We start from the raw sequence: 18,480 nt of genomic DNA, 5'->3' as shown, positions 1-18,480 counted from the left end.
AGCTCATTAATTCTATAGGGCTGGTGCTAGTTTATTCCTAAGAGTGCACTGCAGCTTTGAGTTGAGAGTCTAACAACCCCTTCAGCTTAGCAAGGAAATCCTGTGAAAATTCTCCCACTGTGAAAAAGTTCAGAAGAATTTTCTTAGTGCTTTGTGTGTTAAAGCCCGAAGTCCAAAGGCCAGGTCACTTTGTCCTGCTCTGAGATAGTTCAAATCTCTTGGATAAGCAGGGCTCCCAGAAAGCCAGAGATGGAACCTCATTCTCCTGAAGTTCTGGAGGTGATGAAGCAGGATATACAGCAAGGATATGGCTTTATTGATTAAAAAATTATTATCCGAAGTCAGTAAGTTCATATATCCTCAATCTGTTTGACCCCATTATTTAGACTTCAGCTAATTTCAAAAGTCTGTTCCAAAGCCAGTCTGTTCCAAAACACAGTTTTTGGAACAAGGCAGTCCCTCTGCTGTTCATGGATCACATGGCAGGAATGTGACTGCTCCCACTGAATAGCAACTGCCTGTGGGCAGTGTGTGTGTGCTTATATTCCCTCCTACAGCCCACACTTCCACAGAGGGCCATATTGGTTTATGTAAATTCATGCTAATCTCAATCTCTCTACATGTGGGCATATTTCACCCATCTGATAAGGATCAAGGGACACACCCCTTGCTATATACTTTATATTCAAACAACCTGGGGTTAATTTGGAGAACAGGAGAACAGCTTTTAATTCCCCTTCTCAGGGTATTAAACTACCAACATTAACTTTCTGTGCTCAGCTCTTGGGGTCTGCAAGGAAATGGTGTGAGCAAATTTGATAGCAGGTATATTGGCATGTGAATGTAAATTAGGTAGAGAGCTGTAGGCAAAACGAATATCAGGCTAAGATGTGTGGTGATTTACAAAGGAAAAAATTGAACCAAATTAAGCTCAAGCTAATTTTTTTCTTCTCATTGTGTTGATAGTTTGAGTGTTTGGTCTGTGTCTGTATGTGGGCAGATTGTTTGGAAATAGTAGATGATGAGTTCTTTTGTTAATGAAAATGTGGAGGCCTCTTTTGTCCCACTCTTAAATGTAAAATCTTTGCCTGTGCAAGTCTTACCATTGATTAGATTTATTTCTCTCAACGCTCTCTTTTTCCTTCCTTACCAACTCTCCCTCAAATTCTGCAAAAAGATTTAGGCCTTCAGTTTCACCAATTTGGGTGCCTAATCCAGTGATGTTCTTTTTATTTACAGACTAGGTGTTGACTAGAGAAATGTGGGTAAACAATAATCTGCCCAACACACAGGTACTGTTTTGCATGCCTCCTCTTTACTGCTGCTGCTCTTTAGAACTTCATGACAAAAGCTTTGTTAGATTTTATGGGGTATTTGTAAAAGTCAAGAGATTCCAGAGAATTTTACCTTTCTATTCAAGCTAAGGTAAAATATATCAAAGCTTGCAGCCCTTTTCAGCAAAATCATTGCAAGCAGGTCCTGCCCTTTCTTAAATTGGTATGGTGACAGCTTGAGCTCATCCTCTGAGTGCCACTGTGACAGTCTCATCACCTGGGGAGAGTAGTGTCTTACAGACAGGCAGATCCCAAGCCATTTTAGTAATTATAGGTGAAAACTAACAGCTTGCCAGTGCAGATTCCTGAGTGCCCAAGGCATGTACTTACAGTAGGAGCCTTCCCAGCACAACTGCTGCATTCAGTGCTTCTGCAGCAGCTTGTCCAGGGGGCCCCTGGGGAGAGCATCTTGTAAATAGAATAATCAGGAGATAATAATTGTAATGGACAGTAGTTTTGCAAGATCCTGACCAGCTGGAGTAGAAAGACCCCATGCTAGCTAATACAGTTACATGATTGTCAGGTGCTGGCTGAGCAGCTAACCAGGCCTTTCAGTTGTAAACCAAAGTAATGTTCCTGCTACTCAAAGACTGTGTATAATGTTTCTTGATTGCTTCTACCAATAAATTTTCATCTTCCATCAGCCTAATCTTGCTGGCCATTGCTTTCATGAGGCAGTGAAGTTCCAATCTCATTATGGAACAGGGAAAGACATACTTAATATCAACAGCATTGACATCAGGCTGTCAATTTTCTGTTCATGTAAGAGCTAAAGTGGCAGCCCATTTGTAGGAGAACAGCTGTTTCTTCAACAGGACTTTCCCTGAACTTACTCATCAATGTCAAAACAGAGGATGCAAAAGTGTAGTTTAAGTGAAGTGTAGACACCTAAGTCAAAAAGCATGGAAAATGCCACCTCCTTTCAAATTTACCCACTGAAGGTGTTTGAATTCCCTAAGGGTCCTAAGGCTTGACTCTGGTATTTTCCAATGCCTAAATCTCTGGAAAAACCCAGAAGTCTCATTATTAGGACTAGGAAATTGCTTAGGTTCAAATGGGGTTTCCAGTCAGGCTTCTCCCTTAGCAAGTCTCCTGAAAGTCATGAATGACTTGATTGGAACAGGAGTACCAACTTCACAAAATTAGGAATGTGTTCCTTTTTAAAACTCAGGTGCAGAAAAATCTCCCTCCTCCTCTGAATACAGTGGCAGTCTGGAAGCAGAATTGACCAAAGGCATAAGAAGTTTTCTGCCTAAAGGAGGAGAACCCAGCTCTGCGTATCTGGGCTGGGGATCCCAGCCACCAATCTCTGCCCTGCACTTGGGCTCTGTGGATTAAGAACTGGAGGGAGCAAGTTGAATTCTGATGTATGGACAGAGTTACTTGAATTTTACTTCTGCTTGACCTTAACTATCACTGTTTAGAGTGAATATTCCTCCCAGAAGTACAGTGGGAATTTGAATTAACATGGACATTATCTTTCCCTGATTAAAAAAATTAAAAATTTCTGGATGTTCTAACTGCAATGTGTCCATCAGCAACATTTGACGAGTTAACAAGGCTGACATGACTGCATCAGAGCACCAAACCTAAGTTTCTGTTAAAACAAGTGAATTTCTAACCATTTTGTTTGCCAAGATAATCTCCCCATATTCTAACATAATGTTGTCTGAGTCTGCAGACAGCCTCATCAGAAAAGGGTGAACCTTTCCAGACCATTCATCTCAGTGGAGTATCAACCTCTCACTCAACTGGTTTCACTCAGTATCCGTGCCACTTGTATTGCTGGGTGTTTTATCTGAAGGTTTAGAGGGCATGCAGGGTGGGAAAGAAGAGCAATGCCATGGAAAGGAAGACCATCCATGCAGCCATCCTCCGCATGTGGTTGATGGATTAAGCCCCTCTGGTGACAGTAGAACAAATGGGGGCTGGAGCTCTGACCAGTTCATCCATCACAACCTCCCCTCAGAGCAGCCCCTTCACATATTCCACTGCTGTTAAAGGTAGAAATCTTTCCCCAACATCAGCTGAGTTCATCCTTCCTGCAATCTGGGATGGTTGTCTCTTGCCCTTCTGCCTTGTCCCACTCTTTCTGCTGCTGTAATTTGAGCCATCATAGAAACTGGCATCAGTGAGTATTGTGAATACCCTGAGTGCTGTTAACCAGAGATGTTGGTAGTGACACCCAGCAGCTCCCTGGAGGCTCAAGTCTTCAGTCTTCCCTGTATCCAAAGAGCAGTCTGCATTTGCCAGTGTCTCCATCACAGTGGCTCTTTTCCCGCCCAGGTTCTTCTACAGAAAAATTCCCCTTCCCCACTCTCCTCTGAGTTTTCCCTCACCTTTTTCCTGAGGGTTTTCAATACATAGCAGTCAGACAGTCTTCTCCATGTCACTTGAATGGGACCCTTTGCTTTTATTTTCCACTTTTTTCTAAGCTGTTCACTCAGTCTATACCCAGAATTATATAAGTGGCTACACTAATCTAGTCTCTTCTCTAATGCTTCAGGTGGAGAATATTGTAACTTTGTGTGCTCCAGCTTTGGTACTTTGTTCTGGATGCATGACAGAGAAAAATTCAAGGCTATGCTACAAACTGTTTTTCTTCTTTTAAGGCTAACGACCAAACCCCATGATTTTTTCCTCCTCTCCCTCTGTGCTGTAGCTTTTTCACACCTCTCCACTGAAGAACTCCTTCAGAAGCACTAAAAGGAGTTCCTACTTCTTTGGATAAGAGGTTGTTAAAAAGGCACAGGACTGTGAGGGGGAGATGGGGCTATGGAGTTGAGCAAGGCTGAGTCAAAGCAGAGGAAGAGGCAGCATCAGCTGAAGTCAAGGAGAGGTAAGGGCCTGGAGGAATAGGGAAGTGAGGGCTGTTGGAGCCTGTCCTTCATTGACCCAATAAATAACCCACATGGCAATAACAATAAATAATTTTATGAGGAGTTAGATATGCTTTTAAGGGGTAGGGGGTGTAACTGCAAATTGAGGAGGAAAGCAGCTGAGATGGGTTTCCCTGTTGCCGTCTGTCCTCTATTTGGCAGCAGCTCATTTGTGAAAAAAGCAGTGAAGAGTAGTTTATGATGCTAAGATATTTCAGTGACTTACACTCAGTGAAAATCCTTGATGTTTCTCCTTTAGCTAGGTTTTTCTGCTCAGAGCTGAAAGAATTTCCCTGTCTTAAATCCTATTTTGTTAAACCTGGCAATCAGTAAAATCACAAGTTCCTTAAGAAAATCCTCTAGGCTTGTAAAGGGATGTGTTCATTACCCCTGTAATTAGCAGGAAGACTTCATCTTGACAGGGTACTCAGTCCCCTCTAGTTACCTTCCTCACAGCTCCTTAATCACTAGGTGCCATTTAGATTGTAGATTGGCTCTGTTTAATATGTGTTGTAGGAAACTCTGATTATATTTCACAGTGAAATGCTGAAAGAGCTGGGCCATAAATATTTCCATCAACCTCTGTCACTTCCACCCCCCAGACTCCACTTCTGCAATACAGGTAACCCCTCAAAATGCAGTTTGGGTTTTGCTTTCGGTGGCGCTGATCCTTATGTGAGGAAAGGTTACCTTGGGAACAAGGTTAAATGATAGGCTTATGGACCTACTCTCTTGTTTCCCCTTTATTTTATGATGGAAATGTAAGATGTTGTGAATGGTTCATCATAACATATGCCAGCAGAAGTATGCCAAAAATAGCAATCTGAAGCAGCACCCGGTATGTAACGCTTGCATACTTCTCCGAGAGTTAGGGAGATCATTGGAACAACACATGTCAGATGCTATTACTGTCATATTGCTGGGGCCATCTGTTAGAGGCCAAGATCAAGACCTGCTGCTTCCCTGGGAACAGCAGCTCCACAAAGGACTGTGGCAAATTAAACTAAATCTGCTCAGGCCCAGGGAGTTCATCTAAGGGATTTTCTTGTTTTGTTTTGAGATTTCATCAGGGATAAACCCAACAGTATATTTTGGATATTACTCCAGGGGAACTCTAAGGAAAGGCTTTTAAATTCTTTTTTGTTTGTTTGCTATGGGGTTTTTTTGAGGGGCTAAATTGCAGGTCCAAGATGAGGACCAAATTGTCAGGACAGGATGTGCACATTTGCACTCACAGCTGTGCTTCTTGGGAAAACATGTTCATAAGTAAAATTCATACAAATGTGCACATGAAATTCTTTGCATCTATTGAACAATAATTTGACAGCAACCTGGAATTGAATACGACAACTGATCTTTGCAGTTGACTACACAGACACAAATTTTTAAAGCAAAGAGAAGACTATTAAAATTCCATATGGAATTTGGATGGCAGTTCCTCCCAGTGGTCTTCAAAATCTCAGCTAGGATACCTGTAAATGTATTTATTGGAAGTAAGATGAAATTCTATGCAATTTGGATCCACCAGGAATTTTGCTGCTGGAAGCAGTAGGCTGGATTTCACACATACACTTCATAGCTACTCACACATACATATATCTATTCATATACATATAGATAGATGTTTTCTATTAGCATAATGTATTAGCATAATGGCACAGTTTTAGTTCTGCTGCATTCATAGAAATTTATGTAATGGGCATATGTTTTACTAACTTGTTTCATAACAGTTCTAAACAATGTCCTTGCTGACACCAGAACACAATACAATTAAATGTATTGATGTGGAAGATTGGAATTCTCTGTAATGAAGACCGACATGGTTCAAATGCCATGAAGTGGGAGCAGTTTGCAAATGTAGGAAAATGACATAATAGATATGGAATATTGTTGTGGAGGTTTTATTTTTCTGTATGATGGTGAAAGACTTGGACCCAGCTCCTACCCATTCTGTGCTTTCCACTTAGTAGAGGAATTTGCACCACAAAAATCCTCCAATCTTTGCTTTAACTCTGCTACAGAAAGAGGTTCTGTTTTGAAATCTCAGGCTGTGCTACAGCAAAAGAATTCTTTTCCTATGGACTCAGGATATTCCCAGTGAGTGCCTCATTCTCCTCCTGGAGGAGCCCAGCACAACAGGGTGCAATATCAGGAGAGACCTTTCCAGAGTGGAGGAGGCCACAGTCTGGTACTAAAATAAGGAGAGTGCACTGGGGACTCTGCAGGGCAGGAGGGAGATGCGCAGGGAAGAGAGTGGACTTCTGGGGATTCCTGGCTGGCAGCACCTTGTCATTCTGCTTGTTTTACCCTATGACTGTTTAATGTAAAATGTGTGGATGATCCTTGGAGTTGGAGTAGGATCCAAGTCTCCTTTTCCAGGACAGCATTCTCACTGGCAGGACAGAGACCTGAAGTTTATTAACTACACCTTCAGGACCTTTTGCTTGTGGAGGTTAGACTCTGGAGAGAGGACAATAACTTTATGCTCACAGCAATTTTATAATCTACTGCTGTTCCGTCCTCTGGGTCTCTTGCAGGAAACTGGTGTCAGAAAGATGCTGCTGCAGCTTTTGCCAGCCAGGAGTAATGATCCCAAATGCAGCACCCTCTGTACACATATCACTGTCTGGGGATGCTAGCATTGCAAACTGGTTATGCACTTCAAAAGTACCTAACAACCTTCTAGTTATTTCCTTTGCAGGAGAAATTCCCCAAGTAGGTCTCTGTCGGTCCTCCTGACCATTTCTACTCATTGCATTGTTCAATCAGAAGCGTTAAAAATGTATTTTTGGAAGCTTTGTTTGATTGAAATTCATTGTGTCCAAATTAATTTGGATGAGTTGGAAAGCTCTTTACTCCTTGGAGGAGGCAAGCAGGGGGGAACTGAAAGATAGCATGGCAGTTTTGGAGCCAGGTAAAGGGCGTGTTTGCAAACTACAGGTACTGTAGAGATATTTGCGACCCCTGAGAGGTTCTAACCTAAAAGAGAAGCTTCCATAATATGAAATAACCTCCCCTTCCCTCCCTCTCTGAGTTTAATCTGAGTATTATTTGGGGTAGAAGCAATTTTCTGATTTTGAAACTTGTGCCAAATGAAAGCTCCCAGGACAGGGCATTTCGGCTCACTGAGACTGATGTTCTTGTCACTTTTACTGCCACCTCCAGCACAAATGGGCAGCAATGCCAATTTCCCTCTGCAGCTGCTGGCATCTGCCTCCAAAATGGACTCTGAGGGAATCCACCAGCAGACTGACTCCAGCTGAGGGACCACACAGCTTCCAGCATCTCCATTCTGGGGCAGGTGTGCCAGTAGTCAGGATGACTGATCTCTGAGGGCTGCCTTGGATTAAGCAATAGCTTGAAATGTGTGTCTGGCACATTTTGGGCTGCAGAGGGTGGTATTTTTGGACTAATATGTGTTTTGACAATGTCTTCAAACAATTCTGAAGATTTCCCACAATCTAAGTGCTCATGTTACCTCCTTGCTGGCCCTTTGGAGTATTCTCCACTTTAATTTCATATCTTGCCTGTATGTGACCAGAAAACCTTCCAAAAATGGTTCCACTTTTAAATTCATGGAAAAAGAACAGTCAATTCTTAAATGGTCTGACCAGCACTGAGGCAATTTCTATATATTTCATAGTAAGTGGTAATAGAGAACTTTCATAAAGCAAACCCTTAACCATCCCAGACTGTGCTTTCCTGTAAATGAATTCCATCACAAAAACTGCCTGCATGTGGACTGCAGGAGCTCAAACACAAGATGTCTTAACACAAAGGCCATGTCCAATCTCAGTCACAGCACACAGAGAGGGTATTGCTAATCCCACTGCCAGACACTAAGTCATCCCTTGCAGCAAGTGGTTTGTTCAGTCCCAGCAGAGAAAGAGGCAGCTCCGCTATAGGGGCTATCCAATTAAGTCTAATTTTTCAGGAAAAGATGTAAAAATATTTTCCTTCATGAGCCTGAGCTTGAGCTGTGTATCTCTAGTGACAGTATTTTCATTCTGCTTGGCTTTTTGTAGTGCTTCATGATGTGACAGGTTTCAAGTATTTAGTGATTGTAAGATTAAAATGCACAGTGTAAAGGTGGCAGAAGTATGATATGTTTGTTTGCTGCTTTCTTGCTTGATTTTCCTTAGGTTAGAAGAGGCCAGAAGAATTCAGATGAATCAGAGCTAAAATGTGATTTTTTCAATATTGAGGAAATAGAGACTTGTTTACCCTTGGAATATTCTTTAATGAAGGCAACCCTTGGAGTAATAGTATGTATGGGGGAGGCTGAGGCTGGAGCTATTTCTCCTAAGGGAATCGTGAATTAATATGTGTTCCTCTCTTTTCCTCTAATTTCCCTCTGCTGGTAGGAAAAATTATATCTATAATGTAGCTTCAGTCCATGCCATTTAATATCCTAGACTGTTTCCCCCTTGGGAGGTAGGGGAAGTGGGAAGAAGAAGCATATTTAAAAAAGGAGATGGTTTGTCAAGATTTTAAGAGCATTTTGGTCAAAACAAGACCCCTAAAATGCACTGGATTCAATAGAGATTATTTAAAAAATGTTTTCTAGCAATTCTGTGCTGCTTTTGCCACGTCCTACAGTTTCTGAATTCAGAAATGGAAAAGTTACAGTTTGCCTTACCAAGCCATGGTCCTGTGAGAAGTGAAGAGTGCCAAATAGCCTGTTCCTGCTGTTGGCTGTCAGTGAGACCTCAGGGAGAGAGCAAAAGAAGCTGGGCAGATCCCCAGAGAGCTCGCAGCACGCAGCTCTAGTGGCCCAGCTCCTGGTGCTCAGCCTCTCTGGGGGGAGCCCCTCTCCTCCCTGGGGAGCTCATCTGGGGGTGCCTGTTGGCCTTTTGTGTCCTCTGTCACTCACCAACCTCTCTTTCCTCTGCCCACGTGGAACTCCTCTACCCAAGAGCTCCTTGTGCCTTTGGAAATGAGCTGCTGTGCTTCCCCCCTGAAGGGGAGCTGCATGGAGAGAAGGCAGGTTTTAAGTCCCTTTTGGGGCCTGAATATTACCTGATTTATTTCAGAAGAGGTTGTTGCCTTCCACTGTGCCAAATGCCTGCTCCTAGAAAGCACCCAGTCACAAAGCCATTCAACACACTTTCACAGTACTTGGGGGAAGCCATTTATTCATTTTATCTGCTTTTTCCCCTGGGAAAGTAGTCCAAATACCTGAAGTGTCATTAGGAAAAGCAAGAGGAATACTGACAGTTCTTGTTTTGCAAATTGTCAAATGAATCCATTTCCCACCGTTGCTAGTAATGTCTTTCATTATGGCTTTAATGAAATTGCATAGACATATTTATGGTTTAATAAAAGAAAAAGAGATACCCTGTAAAAGAAGTTTTCAGAAGCTGAAATGTTTTAATAATTGTTTCATAAATTATTTTGATTTTTTTTTTAGTCATAAACTTTGGCAAATGAGTGTCATATTATTCAAAACTGCTAATGAAATGGTCTCTGGAATGTGCCATTTAAACCCTGTAAGATGTATTTTCTCCTGCCTCTCGTTTAAATTCAATGCCCTTCATTTTTAACATCAACGTGAAGCTGGCTACAATGTATTGTATCTTCTTCCCACACAGACCATTTATCCACTATTATATTTCCCTACTCTCTTATCACTAGGAAAACAGCCCTTTGACATAACATTTTATGATTTATACTTTTAAAAACCCACCTGATCCAGTTTCATTATGTCCTCAGTTGCTGGATTCAGCTTGAGTTAAAGTAGGGACTTAAGCATCTGTTTTGAAATTGTTAGGGATTAGCCAGAACATTTTGTAATGATTCTGATGAGCATCTGTCGGTTTTTTTGTGGGGCAGTGGTGAGAGCTTCCAGGTTGTCACATCTGGTGGGTCTAGATCTGGACTCTTCTTAAACCTAGGATCCAATCTGTTAACTGTACTCATTTTCATGAATGCAGTTCTGGTTTCAGTAATAGATGTGTATAATTTTTGCAGTATTTTTTCTTTTGTAAACTCATAAAATGGGTCTGACTGAGAGCTTTGTATGTTCACTTCACTAATATGAATCAGCCAGTTGCTGGATCCAGCTAAATTAACATCTGAATTGGCTTTTATAAAAAAAAGGCTATTGGTTCTATCCCAGAGGTTGGAGCAGACTAAGAAAATAAAGGTCATGTTATATTTTGAATTCAGGATGTACAGATGTTATAGAAAGATAAAATCTGAAATCCAGAAGGAAAAGGAAGACTTATCTGCAGCTATGCTATGTATATGTAAATGGTAACAGATGATTTACTGGTAGTATCTTTTTTTCTTTTTCTTTTAACAATGAAATGTCATAAAAATAGGCAAAAGAAAAAAACCTAAAATGGACCAATGAATAACAATACACACTCAATCTCTCTTAAATATGCAACTGGGGGAATATATGCTAGTTTCTTAGGATATGACTAGTAAATATGTAGAGACTTAGTGGCAAATCTGCCTTCTTGGAACAATAGATCCTATATCACAGATGAAAATAAGGATATATGCATCAAAAATAAAGAAGAGAAACAATACATATACCCCTGAGACCTCTGTATAATTCAAATCAGTTGTCTGCAAGAGAGTTAGAAAATACTTCATACATTCAGGGAATACAGCTTTCCATCAGAGAAATAAAATAGATATATCTAGGATGTATCAGCATTGGTCTCATATTTCCTTTCTCTGGGGTTTGATGTCATTCCATAGTAGCCATGCTGTTCTCTTTGAAACTCACCATTGTTAGCTCAGATGCAGGGACAAGGAGCATTTCAGAGTCAGAGCTCTTGGCACAATTTTTGCTCATGTTGTATTTTTGTCCTGTTTCACATTTTCAGTCTCCTCCTCTGCCTGCTGTGTTTTCTGGCTGAGCAGCTGCAGAGTTCACTGCGTTTGAGACATGACAAGTGCTAAGCTAATATATAATTCCATCCTCCATGAGGTGGTGGCGAGGGGACATGGTGACACAGAGTACAAGGAATTTGGCCCATTTCTTCAACAAAGATGTGTGTCATAGTGTTCAAAGTTTTTAGAAGGGGTTGTTGTTTTAAACTGTTTGTGGCTCTTACAAGTGTATCATTCCATCTGCCTGTTCAGGTGCACTTGTTCTGCCTGCCTGTTGTCTGCCTGCCTGTTTGTGAGCAGCAAAGCTCAGGAGTGTGGCTGCAATGGCTTAGGTACTCACCTAAGTGTCATGCTTAGATCTGGACAAGCTGTCATACTGAAATCTACCCATTCCCTGTTTCTTGGTTATACTCACAATACGCACAGCACGTGAGTGAGTGCAGTCCCCAGGCATCTGGGTGGGGTGTTCTGCTCAGTCTCACAAAAGACCACAATAACTGAGATGCAGTAAGTGAGTTCCCTAAAGTCATATGTGGTATTTCAGCAGGCACAGGAGCTGCAGTGAATTTCTTTGGTAGATTTTTAGATATATGTCTGTGATTGCCAGCAACCAACAAGAAAAAAATTTGAGGGTACTTGCGGTTTAGCATGTGTGTGTTTGAACACTAGTTTACAACATGATAATACAATGCATTTGCGGAAACCATTAATGAGTTTCTGAGAATCATAATAATATAAGAGAATATAGATATATTAGAATATATCTAAATATAGATTTACAGTCTTGTGTCCTGTCTTTTGTGCCTTAAAAGCAGGTGAAGCAATTCTGTATCAAACATGTGCAGGACTTGGCTTCCATGTGATATTGCATCTGATCTCAAATAGAGATCTACATGATCTTAAAGCAACACCCTTAAAAACTCATAGAGAAATAAGTTTTGAATTGTGATATTTGCTTAGCCTCAATTACAGGTTGAGGTGCTGAATTTCCCTGGTCTTTATTTTATAAAATGTCTTCAATTTCTTGTTACACGGAAATACCTAGATCATAAACCAAATCACAAATACAATTTAGCAGCATGCATTAGAAGCCCATACAAACTAGGTAGGTCAGTTGATACCTCTAGAAGTTGATCAATTCCAGTTGATACCTGGAATTGATTTGTTTGTCAGAATAGTAGTAATGTTCTTAGAGGTGTTCTAAGCATGATTTTAAATGAGACATTCATAAACTAACAAACTTTATAATTTATATGCACATACTGAGTATGAAGTGTATTTCTTATTAATTTGCAGAGGCTGACCTATGTCTTCAGGAAACACAGGGGTTGAACTTAGCTGTATGCTAAAATTTTAGTGCAAAATTTAGAACTGACCTAATGGCTACTAAATTCTATACTGCTTATTATTTTGTCTAAATAATTACTGACCTGATAGTACTCCTGGTCCATTTTAATGGTGAGGTAAATGTGCCTCAAGTTGTATCAAAAGACGGTATACTTTTCATTTAGTGTGAAACTTCAATAGTAGTCCTCCCTGGGATTTTACAGGATTGATCATTATGTTGGAGAAAAAAAAAGTATCTTTTTCTTGCAAGCTATTTAGTTTTAAAGGATAATAACACACAGTAAAAAGATTTTTTTCTTGCACAGAAGTAAGTAGCAACCATTTGATGAATCATTGCCGCAAATGTAGCAATTAAATTTCACTCCTCAGGCAGTTTGTTTTGAATAAAAATATTGCAGAGTTCCATACCAGTGTTTCTTATATAGCTTTGGGTTTTGTAGGGAATACTGGAGAGCTGGAAATGCAGGTCTGTTTGTTCTCCAGATTTGTAAAAGAGGAATTGGACTGTGAGGCAGTTTGGAAAAGAAGGGTGTCTGTGCAAGGAAGCCAAATTTGAATCCATGCCTGACTCTATAAGCATCACCTTTATTTTTCATTATCCACCACAGAAAGTGAAGTGTTTTTGTGCTTGTTAAATCATTGGTCTCGGTCTTACTATTGCCATTCAGGGTCTGCAGCCATGGCATTGCATATGTCTGTGAAACTGAATTCAAAACACCCTCACACCGGCCCAGAAAGCAAATGAAAGGCTTGGGTCAAGTGATGACAATGTTTAGAAAAAGAATTTAACTGGTTGTTTGAGGGTAAAGGGGTTTGCATTTGCTTATTGATCCCCTGATCCCCCCAGCTGAGCCACATCTCATTGTGATGGATAAACTTTGCTATGGATCTGAATTGATGTAGCTGAGGGAGCTGGACCTCATGCCTCTGACCTTTCCTGGTCCTCCCTGTCAGGATAGACTGGCTGTTCTCCAAACTGCACCTGGGGCTGCCTTGGCTGAAACCCATGAGCCAGTGCCTACTGCATGGATCCTTTTCAGGTGTCTCTGCTTTAGATTCCACTGTTTGTGTATATAGCCATGATGTTAAAAGTATGAATTCTCAAATAACAAACTGTTTACCTGTAGACTTAGTAGGCTGTGGCATCTGTAAACATCTTCTCTCCTCTGTTAGTCCAGATTAACACTTTAAAGATCAGCTCAGGGCAGGAACCACCAAAATTCCCTACTTACATTATAAGATCTCTCCTTGTTTTGTTGTTATTTTAGTGGAACCTATAGTTCTTTTCTAAAGGAATGCCTGCTCCTCACAGCTCCTCTAAAATATCTCCCTGAGGTTTTCTATGTGCTAAGTTCCTGCAGAGAGAGTAGGACCATTGCAGGAAGGGTGTTGCCTGGTTCTGCTGTCTAATAACTCTTCATCTATGATAGAATTTAGCATAGCTACAACAGGATGAATAAATTGTTCTCAGTCACCTACCAGTGGAAATTTCTCTTCACAGCATCACTTTAAAAAGAAAGCAGTTCCCCATAAATTTTAAATTGATGTTCCAGCTGAGAAAAATAACAGTAACTTTTGAAAGAGGATTTGATTTTTATACTCTTCTGGTTCAATACCCAGTAGCCTTAGGTATCTGCAAATATATCCTGAATACATAATCAGCCTATGCTGAAACCAGCACAGTTTTCACATCTCTCTTGTAAATATAATTCCTACAAAGGCTGGTTGCCCAACTGCAATACACCAAATCACTGCATGAACTTACAAACTCTGAAACCCTTTCAAGTATAGTTATTTTGAGTAAACTGCATTCTCCAGTTTTATAATGTCATGTGAGTAAACGCCTCTTTCACTAACTGTGAGGGGACTACAAAGCTCTGGTGTTGTAAAGGTTTGATTTTCCAATTCTTGGGACTGGAAAATAGAATAGAGACTTGTCCTAGCCTTCTGGCAGAATTGACAAAGCATTAATTCCATTGATTTCCATGGTAGCGAAATTTATCAGACAGAAGTCCAATTGTATTAGCAAAGTCATGGCATTGAAAGGTCTCTTCTCATGCTTTTGCTTTTATACTTTCACGTTATTTATTTGTTCTTTTTAAAGCACTGTTACGTACTGTCTTGTTCATAGAAGCTTCAGACAAAGATTATCAGTGAGAAACTCCTGTTGAGTCATGAGGTGCAGAAAGGACCCCCTGGCTTTTGGAACTCCTTCTCAGAGTGCAGTCTGTGTGTGGCTGGATCCAGTTCTAGTCCCAGACTTGGTCAATGGTTTATGTCTAAAGGATTATATAGGCATAACTGAGCCTTTATACTACTTCATCCTTCAGGATTAAGGATGGCAAACCAATGAATTGTTTATTTAAATTGATTATAATAATGATTTGACTAAAAGACTTTAGTCTGAACAAGTTACCACAGTATAGATAGTAATAGTTACAAGTATAGTAAACTATTAATTAAATAAATAATTTATAAGCTAGCAAAATAATTGTTAAGAGAGACTGATTTACCACTACCAATGACTGTGGTCAAATATCTTGCATTCAGCCTCGAGGTGTAACTTTGAGGGGCATCCCCTCCCAAGGGAGCAATCTCCACATGCACTCCTAGCAGGAGTATGCTAGAAGTCCTTGCTGTTAAAAACTGGGACTGTACCTTAATTATTTGAAGTGATTGACTGTCAGTCATGTGTTTCTTGGCCAGCTACATCAGCTCTGCAGCCTTTAGCTCAGCAGCTCTAGATAAGTTATCACTACTATCACTTGTTGGTTCCTTTATCAGGAACTTTGTCTGTCACATCCTCCCCAGTGAAAGTTCCTGTCAGGATACATTGTTTTTCACATTCTCAAAGTGTTTAACTTTGGGGTTGTTTTCAGTCTGGCCTCAGCATTCTTCAACAGCAAAAGCAGCATGACCTCCCTTCTATGTCCACTGATGCAAATAGGGTAAAGTTTGAACTATTTTACCCCCACTTAGGCAGAGGAGCCTGCTTTGTGTATCTTGTAAAGAACCTAGAGTGGTTTACTGTGAAGCCTTCTGCTGCTTCTTTTCCATTGCACTCAATGCACTTTATGTCAAAATTGCAAATACATCAATTCTGAATGAACATGTTTGCCAGTCTTCAGAAGGATTGCAGAGAAGGAAAGGACTGCATGCAGCAGGCAAGCCCTTGACTAGGAGCCCTTTGACCAGGAGCAAATTTCCTTTCTTCTTGATTTCAGAAAGAAAACACTCCCTTTCCTGCTTGGTGGGCTTGCCCCACTCCAGCAGGTGTTGGTGCTGACTGATGTATGTGAACACAGCTGCAGCTGGAGCTCACAGCACTGGTGATGATTTGCAAGGAATGCTCTGCTGCTGGGGGCTGTGCTGTGCTTCCACTGGAGATCAGCCTCTGGATGCCATGGAGGTGCACACGAAGAGGAGGGTTAAGGGTGATCTCTGATTAAAGTTCCATTCGCTGATGCTCTTCACCAATTTATATACAAGTGCTACTTTGCTAATTAATGACTGCTCATGAAATGCCATGTGTCAGCAATGAATCACTTATTTTTGTTGCACTTCAGTAGTATATGGCTAATGAGCAAGGACAACTCATATAATTAAAGCCTAAAATAGCCTGGTTGATCGGGCACAATCAAGTGTTTATATCTTGCTGCAGTGTGGACCACAGAATATCACTTTGCTGTCTTTGCCTTTGGTAGTTTTGCAAGAAAAAAAATGGGAATTTGAAAAAAATTGAGATAGCAAATGTTTTTTTCAATGGTAGTAGTATGAGGAATTAAATTTCATTTTAAAAGAACTAAAGCTCTGCCAGTTACCTGTATCTGGCATAACCTTAAAATAAGAGTGCCTTAATTATTGCCTCTAATGGGCCTCACCAACTCTAAACTAATTAAAAAAATAAATAAAAGGGAGAAACTGCCTGGATGAAATGGGGAAGGTTAGTGCAAAATAACAGAAAAACCCATAGTTTGTGTCTCCACAGCTGCAGGCAGGTTGGAAAAGTGAGAAACAGGGACAAGCCCGCTGTGAATGTGTGTAAGCAGCTGTTCATACTTTAAGCAATACCTTGAAAAATCTGCCACTGAACCAGCAAACCAGCAAATAGCATTTCTCCTGTTTGACCTGGTCAGTGCTAGCACAGCTGGGATCTTGTATTTTCATTAATGAGAGGTGAGATCAAGCCTCTGGAGAACATTTGGTCCATCCATGCACACTGTATCCCTTTCCTCACAGTGTTATATACATCATAGTCTGAACCACTAATGTAGTCCACTAGTTTTCCTCAAAAATGGGGAAAAAATTGATATTCCTGAGAGAGCCAGTAGAATCTATTAGCTAAAATACCCCATGTGACATGCACAAAAGACATTTGCAAATGGTTTCTAAGGTGCAGGAGTGGGAAAACTGCAGCCCATCTCCTATGTGAAGGAATAAATCAGTCTCTTGTGAACCCACTTATTCTGATGAGCATATAAGGGAAGGGGAGGAATACACGTACACACACACATTGAAAAGATAGGGATAAAGGGGACATTATGAAAGGCATAAGAAGAACAGACCTTTTATTTCTTAGTTTTGGATACAAAATATTTAATTGTTTAGGATTTTGACTTTGTAATAAGAAGCAGTTTTATGACACGTTTCTTCCCACAAAAGCCCCTAACATTTCCCTCCCAAGCCCTTTTGCACACACCTATGTGGGAACTTTAGTTTCTATGAAGGAACAACCTCAGCCACCAGATATGACCACTGCTATGTAAAAGAGCAATAAAAGTGAACATCTGTTTACCTCGGAATAGGTTCTGGATAGTTTCTCACTGTGACCAGATCTAATGCTGGTGTTCAGCAGTAAGAATAGCTACAGTTCTCCTGTTCATCTACTGGGTAGAGTCTTTGTATTGGCCTCACACAGCAGTTTCAAAAAATCCTGTGAAATGAGGATCTTTCCTGAAATGGCTTCTCAGAAAGCCATTGTGAGCACTTAAGAAAAGCTCTCACTCTGGGGTATAAAGCACAGTGGGATTTTAATCTCTTTGTTTTCACAGGCTTGTTTAGGGAGAATACTCAACTCAGGTTGAGTGGGGAAGGTCTTAATCTCCTTATTGAAAACACTATAGCCTTTCCCACCTGGACTTGCCAGGGTGTTAAGCTATGAAGGCAGATGCTCTGCCTGCATCTTATTCTCTTCGTGGTTCTGCTGTGATCTCCAATGACATCCTGACACTGGAGAGTTCTTCAATTATAAATTGGGAGACAATTCCTCCTGTTGACAGCTGCTCTTCCACATTTGTTTAGCTCTTTGAATGCTGTTTGCTTGCACCAACGAAGCTGTGGATAACCACCCTCCATCTGAGCAGCGAGATTGTGAGAGATCTTGGATGGAATTAATTGAGACATTTCTGATCTTTTGACATCCCTTTTGGTTAAGTCAAGATTCTTTATAACCGCAGAGTGGAGGCAGGGATAAAAGTATGAAATTGTTGGAGCATCTGCAGAATGGGCACTTCATGTTTTTAAAAAACATGCACTGTGGTGGAACAGAAGTGTAATATATGCCATTAACATTAGCGTCATTGAACATCCTCTAAATTGCAGAATGGTGAGAAAAAATTGATATGAAAACAAGAGAAAATAAAAACTGTAATAAGCTCTCTGCATGAGAAGGGTAATCTACAGTTAAATATAAAGGCTAAACTGAAACAATGGAAAGAATGAGATATATTTTCTATTTTAGAGCTAAGACTGAATCTCTGTCTCTAACCCCCAAATTGTGACAAAAGCTTAATGGTGTGAAGCAGAGACACCATGTCAGACTTCACTCTGCATCCCTGGGTCTAGATGATTTATCACTTGCAGCCACTCTGTTTTCTACTAATTAAGTGCAATAGTTATTTTAGTAAGTTAGCTTGACTGTGCTCTGTCCCCTGTTGAGCTTAGTTGAAAGTGAAAACAAAAGGCCTTTATTGCAGCTGCTGTAAATTTGGGTCTCAAATGTGTTTTTTTGCATTTGCACACTCATAAAATGGAAACAGGCAGCCTCAGTTCTCTGCTATAGGTGCTCCAGCACT

The 18,480-nt window shown here is 40.6% G+C and overlaps 1 long non-coding RNA gene across 1 annotated transcript; it reads left to right on the top strand.

The window, feature by feature from the left end:
- Positions 1 to 715: 715 nt before the first annotated feature.
- Positions 716 to 2,681, top strand: LOC131558433 (uncharacterized). Its single transcript, XR_009274815.1, has 3 exons — positions 716 to 825; positions 1,240 to 1,292; positions 2,506 to 2,681. It is a non-coding gene; the product is annotated as an uncharacterized LOC131558433 (long non-coding RNA).
- Positions 2,682 to 18,480: the final 15,799 nt, after the last annotated feature.

The sequence above is a fragment of the Ammospiza caudacuta genome, chromosome 5, assembly GCF_027887145.1.
Source record: "Ammospiza caudacuta isolate bAmmCau1 chromosome 5, bAmmCau1.pri, whole genome shotgun sequence".
NCBI classification, from domain to species: domain Eukaryota; kingdom Metazoa; phylum Chordata; class Aves; order Passeriformes; family Passerellidae; genus Ammospiza; species Ammospiza caudacuta.
Note: the sequence above shows the minus strand (reverse complement) of the source record. Positions and strands in the feature narration are given on the sequence as shown.